General features: G+C 39.1%; 1 long non-coding RNA gene across 1 annotated transcript in view; it reads left to right on the forward strand.

Moving 5' to 3' along the window:
• Nucleotides 1-6636: 6636 nt before the first annotated feature.
• LOC117950572 overlaps nt 6637-10644 on the forward strand; it is a 12152-nt gene continuing 8144 nt past the window's right edge. The window contains exons 1-2 of the long non-coding RNA XR_004657941.1: nt 6637-6718; nt 9283-9289. This is a non-coding gene — a long non-coding RNA (uncharacterized LOC117950572). The remainder of the gene's footprint in view (nt 6719-9282; nt 9290-10644) is intronic.

Here is a 10644-nt window from a genome sequence, read left to right on the forward strand (position 1 = left end):
TGTAAAGTGTCTTGAGATAACTCTTGTTATGAATTGATACTATAAATAAAATTGAATTGAATTGAATTGAAATTGAACTCTGTCTGTGAAGCACTGTTGTAGTGCCTGTCTCTTTAAATCCCCCTCCGGAAAAAAACTCAGTATGCTCTGATTGGTAATCATTTTTGGATCTCCAGAGTCTACACATCAGTGTTTCCCACTTGACAACTTTCTCTGTGGATTTAGCAACTTTTCAGACCCTCTTAATAACTTTATTTCTTAAAAATGACTAGTTTAGCAATGTCAGACCATCAGGGGAACAGCGAGACATCTTATATTGTTATTGATTCCCATGCATGCTGCTCTAAAGGATGCATGGCATACAGCTCTCGGCCAACAAAATGGGATTTCTCTCCCTATTCTATTACGCCGTGCAGCAAGCACAGCCATCAAGCTTCATGCATAAAACATGGAGCGGGAACGGAGTTCTAACCCTCAAAACTTTCTCTCAGGAAATGTGTGTTCATCCCCGGGAGTGTTTTATTCCAAAACCAAAATCTTTTTCCTAAACTTTTTAGTCGTTTTGGTGCCTAAACCTATCATCTTGGGCATGATGCTCACTGATTGTTGGCTGAAATTAACTGCCTTAGTCCCTGAAAACAGACCGTGATCTCGCAATGCCCCTTATCCGGCTCACAATGATCTTTTGTTGCCTAAACTCTACCAGCAACGGTCGCGGATAAGACAGACAGCTCATGGTGCCCTGAAGCTGGCTCCCAGTAACCTATTGTCTAAATATAGAGTAAACTTAAGCAAATATTGATTTTTTTGTGGTTGTCTTTGTTTTTGGGTGGCTAAAATGTTTTGTTGGTACCACTGTCCAAAGAAGTACAAAATGCTCTGTTCAAAGTCACCAAATTCTGTTGACAAAAACAGTAATTTAACCTTGCAGAACACGGGAATTGCTACCACTACCTGGATTTGTGAGTTATTGTGTGAACCAAAGTTTGTGTTATTGTGACTTTGGGATCTGACATAACGTGGTGTCCACAGCAGTACGTTGCTTAGCTTCCGGTTTACTTCTCCAAACTGGGCCACGCCCACCATGGTTACTCAATGTGAATGCTGAAGTCGCACACCACCTGTATTCTTATTTAATATTATATTTCTGTACTCTTTTTGCACTTCTTTCACATTTTTCTAAATAGAAACTTAATTCAAGATACTTGAGATATTGAGATACTAAACTAGCTAAACATGACACCAGTGGTGGAATGTAACTACAGTAAGTACAAACATTCATGAGGTACTTGTAGTTCACTTGAGTCTTTTCTTTTTATGCCACTTTTAGCTTCTACATTGCTTCATTTTAGAGATAAATATTGTACTTTTTACTCCACTACACTCATCTGACAGCTTTAGTTACTAGTTACTTTTAAAATGAAGATTTTGGCACACAAAACACATGTAGTTTATAAAAAAAGTATGTTTTATTATAAATGAAACTAGCCAAAAATATAATGAAGTACAAGTCCAGCTGAAAGGATTAAACCATTAAACACACAACTGTTTTAATTGTTTCCAGTTTCTAAAACGGAGGATTGTTCTATATGGAGTACTTTTACTTCTTCCGGCACTGCATGATACACAGAGAAACACACATGCACACACAATGCCAAGGCTCCAGCAGCAGTCTGGTTTAAAGTGGTGGGTGTTCCTCACACCACTCCATTAGGCTGCCCTTCTCCTTTCATGAAGGCTGCAGACGATCTGTTTTATTGGTGGGGAGTAATTACTTGCATACACAGACTCTCCGGTGTTGACACACACACACACACACACACACACACACACACACACACACACACACACACACACACACACTTAAATACCATCATGTACGTACACACAGGCACACGTCTACCCCTTGATAGTGCTTGTAATTAGGCAGTGTTCTCTGGGGGGTGTCAAACGGCAGCAGCATCTAAACTACAAAGGGAAAAAGCCTCAGCCTTATATTAACCCACTCATCACCATCTTTGTTTGATGCTTACACACACATCAAACATGTTCAGAAGGCTCTTTTATTTGCCTACCATTACCATCATCATCATCATCATTATTATTGGTTTCTTCCTTCTCCTGTCTGCTGTCTGTATCCAACAGCAGCTCACCGTCTGGATGACAAGTGCCAGTTTTCCTGTAGGTGTGGTGTCACTTTAAACTGAAACAGAATGGCTATACGGTACAATGGGATTAAACCCACAGGTCAAAGAGAGGGAGAGGAACTGCAGGACAATAATGGAAAGAAGTGGAGTTTGTGATAAGTTCTAGGATCAAAAATATGTCAAGTGTGTAAACCATCTCTAAACAGATAGTTGTGTATGAATGCAGAATCTGTAGGCAATGAGACAAGATTTTTGTATCAGAAGCATTCTAGTTCCTTTTGTAGCCTGTGTAGTATTGGCAAATCACATTGGAGCAGTAATTGGTTAAATTCAGGTAAACAATGTGTGGGAAGGAAAATAAGAAAAACGCTTTGGCAAAAAAACTCGGAACCCATTGGAAATTTACAGATAGAGTAGGTCTAGATCATACTGCATAATTTACAAAGACCCGACAGTTCCCCCTAAGAGCATGCGTTTGGGACAGTTTGGTTTTGGTTTGATAAAGGTATTATTTTTTCATGCACACATAGTATGAAGTTTTTAGATCAAAACAGGGGGAAGAAGAGGATTTAACAGTTTTTACTGTTTTGGAATTTTTGTGAAGAGGGAGAGGCATCACTAAATCATACAAATATGCCTGGGTCGAAAACTCTAAAAAGTTTTTTTTTAAACAATGGGACAAGATTTTGATATCAGAAACGTTAAAATGATCAAAGACACCATCAAATTTGAATGAGCTATTCGCAGTATCACTGTACCCGGCGTGTTTACTTAGACTTGCATGGCTTAATCTTTGAAACAAGCATATGCTACCGGCAAAATCAACCAGGTAGCCCTGAGGACGGGTGTCGTTTGTAGTCCGAGTACTCCAGTATCAAAGAATCACCTTTGAGCGGTATTTGGATGCATTCAGGTAAACATTCTGTGTGGGAAAGAAAAGAAGTAGAGCACTTTGGCCAATGTGCTATCTCAGAACACATTGGCTATCGTCTGACAACACTTGTAATTCATTTATTAAAAAATGTATCGGCATTCATATGCAGACAACCAATCCTTGTCTCATAACTCAAACGTTATACTCACGTCTCAAGTTGCTAATCAGACTATGAACAATGACCAGCAGAAGTCTTGGTCTGAATGTTCGCTGGCTACACTAGAACCGTCAAAATGTTGGCTGCTGTCCCCTCTGTGCTAAATCACATCAGACCGATAGCCGATAGGTAAAGTGGGGTCCGATGTTAGCAAGCTACAGATAATGCCTGTCTAGTTGGTGCACTGGTGGATCACGGCGCCCAAACAATAGGCTGCAAAAATTTACTTTGGACACCACACACAAATACCAATTAACCATTGCTGCTTAGGAGGCAGACCTGTGAGACTTGGATTTATGTTAGACTCAGTGCAAACAGTGCAACAACATAGCCCATTGATGTGTTATAAATAGTTTTTGGACAACAATAGAGCTCAAAGGCACAGAGGAAGAAGATAATTGAGGCATGGGTACATACACAATTCTTAGTATCAGATCATTGTTGGTTGGGGTCTGCACATGGGATTTTTTAACTCTAAGAACAACACTTCAGTGTCTTGTATAATGCCTTCAAAGATGGAGATGTCTCCAAAGAAAACATTATATTTCTAAATAAGTTATGCAGTATAATGCAATTTTAAGTAATGAATACTATTGGCCGCAGCATCTATCTTTTTCCTTATCACCCTTTTGCTGACATTGCTCTTTTATAGGAACACTCACCCTCTTCATGTAGCGGTCTGATTTGTTGAGTGATGCTCCACATGCTCTCCCTCCTGCTCTGGTCTGGAGACCTGTACCAGGCCTCATCTTGAATAGATTTATTAGAGTCTGAATAAAGTAACTTATATAGTATACTGTACTTTTTACTGCTAAAAAAAAGAATGACTGTCAATTGACCTTTAGACCTTTAGAAAAAGAATATTTACGATTACAACATGACTACAGCCAGTAAAGTATATCACTCAACTGGAACTTTTGAAATAAAATAATACTTAGTCCCACTGGAGATCAGATGAGGTCGAGGTCAGCAGCGAAGATTTCTAGCAATGTTTCCACACTGGACGATCCCCACTGATGGCGGTCCGTCTGCAGCTGCAGGACCTGGAGCTCACCGCCAGTTGGACTGTTAAAAAGGGTTCAGATAATTAAAATGTATTTATTTATTAGCGGGCTGGCTGCTAGTTAGCCAGATGGGGGTGACAGTGGTGTAACAATTCAGACGGACTCCCAAGACAAGACGGTGCTCACCCAACTGGCCAATAGGAACGTAGCCCCGCAAACAAATTTTTTTGAGAGTATTATTTTTCACACTGATAGCAAACATTGTTATGCTTGAGAGTTAAAAAAAATATTTTGAGCGAGATTTTTTTCTCAGAAATAATTTTTAAAATTTCTAATTTATATTTAAACTTTTTTTAGTCTCAAACATTTTTTTTCTACTATTGGTATGAAAACGTTTTCTCTTAATTATTTTATCTCTCTTAAAAAATGCTTTTTTGCTATCAGTGTGATAACTTTTTTTTCCACGAATACTTTTTTTCTCAGATCACTCATTTTCACACAGGTAATATAGAAACAAATCTAGCTTCATAGTTACATAGCTACGTTAGCTTGCTACTGCTGCAGCTGTCTTTAGCTTTGGTTGATTACGTAGCATATTTTTTGCATATTATTCAAAGCTCAAGCTGATTTTGTTGGTTACTATTCACTGAGCATTGTCATAATCTCCATCATTAAAAATGGCTTGGCTTTCCCTCTTTCATTTGCGGTACTCTGTGTTAGAATATAAATAAAGTCACGTGACTGGAGGCAGAGGGCATTGCTGAGGGCAAGATTGGATGATGTAAAGTGATTTAATTTGATTTAACTGTAGTAATGATTGGCATATTACAATAATAATGCAGTAACCGGAGCAAAAAAAAAAATTAAAAAAAGAGAAAAATGTATTTAGGCTCTTTCACCAGAGGGGCAGCTAAGCCAATCAGGGCAAACGAGCAGTTGCCCGGGCAACAATAGCCCGTACCTGTGCACTCCCCTGGATAAGAACAACCAATCTTTGACTTTGGTCCAGTATTAAGCGTGAACGCTTTAGCCGCCAGCCTTAGACCATCCCAGTCTCATGGCAGTTCTTGAAATGGTCACGTTATGTAATCTATTGATTCGTGTACAGGTCACGTTATTGTCGTTATTTTTGTGTGGTGATTACAAGTTTTGAATTTATGTATTTTAATGGAAAGCCTATTTTTGGATCACAGAACGATTACGGTAGCGCGTAGTGTTGAAAAGCCGAAAATTAACAAAATACGAAAATAATAATATAAAACACAGGACTGCCACCCCTGAGAACGCGAGTGTTGCAGTCCCTTTCCACGTCATTCTCTTCGTAACCACAACCGTCCCGTTGTTGTCTGCGTGTCGTGCGTGTGACGGTTCCTTTCCCAGTTGTTTTTTCCCAACCACAACCGACCTGCTGTTGTGGCCGGGGTGTGGCGTTTCATTTCTCTATTGTTGCGTCCCTCAGAGCAGCATGGCAGTTTGTGAAATGGTCCCGTTGAAAAATTGTGTAAATCATGACATATACAGCACATAAATCAATAAATCGAAATAACGTGACCATTTCACAAACTGACGTGAGACTGGGTTGCATAGACCAGGCTGCAAAGTAACCCTATGGGACAAATGTGCATCACCAATTTGCTCCACTAAAAGGCTCAGACAACAATATGTAGGAGGACTACCATAGAGATAGACCCTTTTTTAACCTCTTTAAGACCTGTTTAACCAGGAAAAACTCTGTAGTCGCTTGCGCTAAACCCACCAGACTCCATTAAAAACCAACAGTACTTTAAGCGTGTATAGATCCAACATATTTTCACATGTAAGTGGTAAATTATGTGTTTTTTCAACCAAAACTAGTGTTATGATAGTTGAAAAAGTGAGAAGACGACCAAAATGGCTTTTCTTTTGTTTCTGTCAACTTTGAACGAAGTGTATTTGACGATTCTAAAATTACATTTTATGTACATGGAGTCTGGTGGCTTTGGTGAAAAAGAAGCTCACTCTTTAACACAAAGGTTGGCCTTCTTGGAAATCCTTTCCATAACGTTGTAAGACACTTTGAATATTAAAGGGACGCTATGCAGTTTTGACCATTTATTTGCTGTTTTCTCACTTTTTGCTCGCAGGTTTCTCTATAAAGCCCCTCCCACAGCTTCAGAATAGATATTTGGCACCTCCAATTTGTACTTGTGTCTGACTCCTTGCTTGGTCAGTCTGCCGTTTCCTCTATATTTGTTCCTTTGACAATGCTTTCCTATTTTTTTGCCTATTTTTTGCCTGCTCAGCCATGACGATAGCGTGAAAACCTCCATTACTACCTTGTTATCTGGTTTCTGAATGGGGCGTATGTGGGCAGTGCTGTGAAGCAATTTGTTACATCGCGATGGGGGAAGCGAGATGACCACCATTCAACTCGAAAAAAGTCAAAACCATTCCAATATCTCTGAAGCTGTTATGTTAAGGTAAATCAAGCTATTAAGTTATCTTAAACCTGAGCATTTCAGTGGCAAAAAGAAGCACTTGTGTCAAGGTAAATACATGCTGGACAAGTGTTCTATTCACTAACATTGTAGTTTGTTGCCGCTGCCAACTACAGCTGGACCAGATGATACTGGACCAATGTTCATAGTGGGGTAAGTCTAAATAATACTTTCTATTTACATTATCATATATAAGTTTGCACATACTGTACCTAAAACGGAGCATTGGGGCCACATCAAGGGGAAAAAAATCAAGGAGGAAGATTTTATTTATGTATTTATTTAGCATTTCGGGAATAAAGTCAAAATGGCAAGAATAACGTTGAAATACCATTTCGAGAATAATGTTGAAATGTGGAGATTAAAGTTGATATGACGAGAATAAATTCAACTCCTTTTTCACTTTAACACATTTGAGCGTCTGTCAGCCATGCCAGCTGCCATGCAGCCATCTTCATATGCGTTACATCCTTGGAATGCCGCACTTGCCTGAGCTCCAGTCCTGCGGGATCAAACAATTGGATCTATCGTCTCATTTTGTCTTGTGATATATCATATCCTCTGGGTATTGCGCATAGGTATAACCATCAATAAGGGCATCTGTCCATTACAAGCTATTTCAGTTTACAGGAATGCGGCGCCCTCTTCTAACTTTGTGTGGCTTCTCCTTCTGAACAGATGCAATTTTCAGCATAATCTCTTCAAAATCCAAATACTATCACAATACTGTGTTTATGCGATATGAAAGAGCAACAATTTCCTTGTTATTAAAACCGATTCTGAAGTATAATTTCACAAGTTTACATAGGCCTTCTCAAGGCCTTTTGGAGGCGACTAAAGTTAATAGCTTGGTCTATTCTCAAAAGTCCAACTGGATTCTTAAAATATCAAAGTTTTTTTACTTTATTCTCGTCATTTTTACTTTAATCTCAACGTTTCGACTTTATTCTCAAAACGCAAAAGAAAAAAACAAATTGTCCTCCTTAATTTTTTCCTTTGATGTGGCCCTAATGCCCCGGCGTACGTACCTGAATCAATCAAAGCTCAGTTTTCTACCTGCAGTGTAGGTATGAAAGTGCAATTATATTTTCAAAATGTGTGAGAAATCTCTACAGCTTATTACAGACACATTTTAGGATGTGTGAGAACTCTGGTTTATTACATTCATTATTTCAGATGTGTGGGAGGCTTTCACACCTTTCATGTTCCTTTTCTGAAGTACTGACAGATCAGATTGTTTTCACTCTTTTACCAAAGCGGCTGTAAGCCTCCTGATTTTTTTTCTTCTTCTGAACGAACCTCGGCCGTTAAAATCAACAAACAGCGTGAGACCAGCTGGGTGCCCCGCCCACATAGAAGCTAAAGACACACACGTGCATGCACATGCACGCACACAAACTCCTCATGCATATATTACACCTAATTCCATTGTTAAAGACATCAGTTCGAATTCAGAGCCATGACAGAATGGCATGCGTGTGTCTGTGCATTTGTGGGCGTGGGGGTGAAAGATAGATAGATAGATAATTAGATAGATAGATATTTATTGATCCAACAAAATGAGAAATTACAGCGTTACAGCAGCAAAATAAATAGCACACAGCACAGAATGTAAATATAAATGAAATACTAGGATACAATATACATACATACAATATACAGTACATGAAATAATAATAAGTTAAATACAAGAACAAATGTTTGAATATATACAAGGAATACCAAATTGTGCAACTGCTTAACTAGTAATGATAAATATGTGAATATACCTATTGTGTGTTTGTGGGGGAGGGGGGGAGTGCGGGACAGGGGTGGGTGGTTTAAAGTTTGTGAGTGTGTGTTTGTGTATGGGAGCGGGGGTAAGGGGGGTTGAAGTTTGTGTGGGTGTGTGGTTTTGTGTGGGAGCGTGGGGTGGGGGGGTTAAGGTTCGTATGTGTGTGTTTGTGGTTGTGTGTGGGAGTGGGGGTGTGGGGGCTATTGATTCCTTCGGTTGGATGTGTTAAAGTTGCAGCTCATGTATTTAAGAGATCACAGTAGAGAGGTCTTCACAGATCCAAAATGTTGGACCTTTTCCAAAATGCACCGGCGGAAAACCTGGTCAAAACCAATGTGCATACATTTTTTAATTTTTATTTTTTAAAGAGATGCCTGATCTGGCGACACTTGAGGATAGTTGCAGAATAGATAGTTACAGAAAAATGCAGTTGACCCAAACTGACACAAATTATTTTCTAACCAATTTAGCATTTGTGAATCAAATTCAAATAAGTACTATCAATTAGTAGTTACTAGAATATTTCCTCCTACAAAGGGAGACTTAAAGTCAAGTACAACTTTTTTAGAAGATTATAAGCATTGCTGTGTTTGAAAATGAAAACTGTGTATTGCTTGTGATTCTCATGATCAGGTATGCAGATAGATGAGCAGACATACATAATGTGTGCAACGTGCAAATCTGCATTGTAAACAGATGGTGGTAGAACATAAACAGAATCTATCCATTACATTAGTCTGTTCTTGCTCATATATTTTCATCATCTGTAAACACTTTTACACAGAACAGAACTGCAGTAGCTGGTCATTTCCCCAAATCGTGATTCATGGAAAATCTGACAAGATTGATGGAGGAAAAGGAAAAGATAATACATTGGACTTATCTCTGCCTGTCATCATCTGATCTGTTGGCTGCAGTGTAAACTCATTACTGTACATTCCTCTGCAAACACGTCAGTTAGACACAGTCCCGTTCCAACACACCACACAAACACAACTGTAAGACCTTGAAAGCAGCACATTTGAGAGTGAAACATTGATTTGTCATGAGATGAGATGATACAGCATTGATTTAAACCGTAAAACCGTTGAATGTGATTTGAGGTTGAAATTTTGAGAGGAACGTGTCACAACCCATTTTTTGGGGTGTCTGTGATTGACAGGTTCTCTGGATGTTATGCATTTTAGAAATGGTTTTCTAACTGACAGGCTAAATGTGTGTAATTGCAGAGATGAGTAACCAGTAAAAAAAAACTTTTTGAATTTTTTTGTATTTTCCATTCCTACAGCTCACAAGAAGGAGCCCTGCTTGCTTTATGTAGATTGTATCCTTGGTCACCACATATGATATTTGGACTGTTCAGTATATCTGTATTAGATAAGATGAAAGGCATACAAATTGAGTTTTAAAGTTGTACTCACTGAACCAATTTCTATACAGGATACCTTGAATACATCAAACCATGGCTTTTAATGAAATCCAGCAGACTTACACTGCCAGAATAGGCAGCAGAATTGCATTTCAGTATTTATTCAAATAGTTGTCTTTTTTTTTGCAGGGGAATTACTTATCACCTTCATGGCAGATGCAAACCAAGCTGACAGCACTGAAACCAACTGCTGTTTTCGTTCAAACTCTAAGAGGTGAAAAACAAACATCAGAGGTGTTTTCCTCTACACAGAGTGAGTAAAACCACATCCTCCATGCTGCACCATACTCAATTGTGCATGCATACTAGCTGTGCCTACGAGCGAGAAGAATGTGCTTTGTGTGTGTGATCTGTTTCTCTGGATAGATTGTGTTAACGCTCAGGCCGACCAAATCTTTTACCAGCAAAACCCAGAAAACCTCAGGTTGTATCACAAATGAGCTGCTGTGACATTGCTACACCATGCTTAACTGTGAGCAAAGAAACATCCAGCATAAATCCATGTGTGACCAGTGAAATTCTGTGCTGTGCATAATTGTTTTACCATACTGTGACACCAGGATCTCCTTAGGATGATGTTTGTTGTGGTGACAAACATGAATAGACAAACCTCGTCATGTAAAAGAACAGCCCGCTCCAACTTGGCTAAAGGGAGACTTGGCATACAGCCCGATCCGGTTGGGGAGAGTTCTAGCCTGTCCAAGGCTCCTCTCTTTACCTTG

The sequence above is a fragment of the Etheostoma cragini genome, chromosome 9 (genome assembly GCF_013103735.1).
Source record: "Etheostoma cragini isolate CJK2018 chromosome 9, CSU_Ecrag_1.0, whole genome shotgun sequence".
Classification (NCBI taxonomy): domain Eukaryota; kingdom Metazoa; phylum Chordata; class Actinopteri; order Perciformes; family Percidae; genus Etheostoma; species Etheostoma cragini.